Source organism: Condylura cristata, unplaced genomic scaffold (assembly GCF_000260355.1).
Source record: "Condylura cristata isolate star-nosed mole 26May11 unplaced genomic scaffold, ConCri1.0 scaffold00010, whole genome shotgun sequence".
In the NCBI taxonomy this organism is placed as follows: domain Eukaryota; kingdom Metazoa; phylum Chordata; class Mammalia; order Eulipotyphla; family Talpidae; genus Condylura; species Condylura cristata.
Window position 1 is genome coordinate 11,372,811 of NW_004567111.1, and position 1,949 is coordinate 11,374,759.

Below are 1,949 nucleotides of genomic sequence, written 5' to 3' on the forward strand. Positions count from 1 at the left end.
GAAGATAATATGAAAAGCTTATGGCTGTGATATAAAATGTTTCAATGGATCATAATTAACACACAACTTCAGTTTCTGATTAATATTTTTTTCTTAGATTGTTTTATAGGTTATGCGTAATTAATGAAAATGAATATAAAATTTTGGGACTATATGCTCTAAGTTCAAAAAATATTATAATTTCCCTGTGTAGTATTTTTCATGTATTGATTAAAATTTGGATGATTTCACATAAAATTGTTGTTACCACAAAGTCTGTTCATTTAAAAAAATGATTTTATTCTCTTTCTAGAACTCTATATATTACTTTAGGGAAATTTCATTCATAAATCATATTTAATAACTAAATAGGCATAGGTATTCACCCTCTAGTTTTTTACCCACACAGTATTTGAGTTTTTAGATTCTTTTTCAAAAATGATGTCAATAATTTGAGAAAACACTTAAAACATTATGACATTGAAAAATCACTCCATAATATATGATCAACATCATTAAATACATATATATATAATATATTTGATATATATTATCAAAATCAAAGCTATTTTGCAATATACTACTACTGAAATTGCCAAATACTGTTTTTGAATGCAGAACACCCCTTTATAATGCCAAATATGACCTAATTATTTTTATTATAAATATTATGAATGCTGACTAACATTCTATTGAATGTTGACATGCATTTGAAAAACTGACTGAAATAGAGAATAGACTGGCTGTGAAAAAGCAACTCCAGTGCCTTTACTTGAGGCTCCACAGATACTACGCCTAGATCTGAATTCCTTTCCTATCTGGGTCAGATGGTATTGTCCTATTTCATGAGGACAGAATACATTTCTGGCCTATTTAGTCACTCATATATGTCATACTTTCAATGAAAAATATACACACATACATACATATATACTTATACATACACACACATACACACCTATGTCATCAATTTTTCCCAAATTGTATTAATTAGTAATAAATTTGCAGTATTGCATATTTTTCTCTTTTAATCCAACTGATTTTGAAAGTTCTCAATTGTCTATTCACATTCTCTGATTCCCATTAAACCCGGATACCAAATGAAATTGTGGGATTAATACCACTCTTAAGGACTCACATGAGCATCTCTAGGTCAAAAGGTCATCAAATGTGTCCTTAGGTTCACAACTGCTAGAAGAGTGTTTGTTCTTGTTTTTGTTTAATGCTGCTGCTCTGCCTGAAGTCTCCATTGTCTTCAATTCCATTATCTCTTGGGGCTTCACAACTGTCGTAGTTACCCTGTATGGGGTGGTAAGCCTGTCCGCTTCTCTCTCATGGACTGTGATTTTTGAGCTACACCAACCTGAGAGGCGCACAAGCTTTCCTAAAGGACAGATGGACATGGATAGCCAAGACTGTCACCCTCCCTATGAACCTCTTCCATTGCCTTTCTTTCCACATTACCCTTCCTAATTGTCGTCTCTCATTCTAGAAAAGCATTTTCTACCTCTGGGCTACCCTGATTCTCCGCACACTGAAATTTTATGAAAGAAAAATCTGAGAAATATTAAAATCAGATACATGGAATGGAAAGAAACGTCTCCTAGTAAACTAAAATCATCGGTCCTCATGCAAAATTCCTTATCTTCCACCGCTTGGTATTATTTTTTCATCATATGATATAAAATACCTGTCTTCTTCTTAACTTTACGTTGGTTTATGGAATCTTCTTGAATTTATCCCTAAGAGACGTCATCATGATTATTAACCATACCACTCTTTGGTTCTTCTGTGTTTTTTTTGCCCTCATGACATTTCTTTTTCTCTCCTGCTCTCCCTTCCTTCCTCCCATTCTCACTCTCTCTCTCTCTCCACCTTCCCTCTTTTATTTTGATTCAGCATAAATAATTCATATAGAGCCTACACATCTTTTTATAGATACAGTTTCTTGTTACAGTTCAATGTAAGTT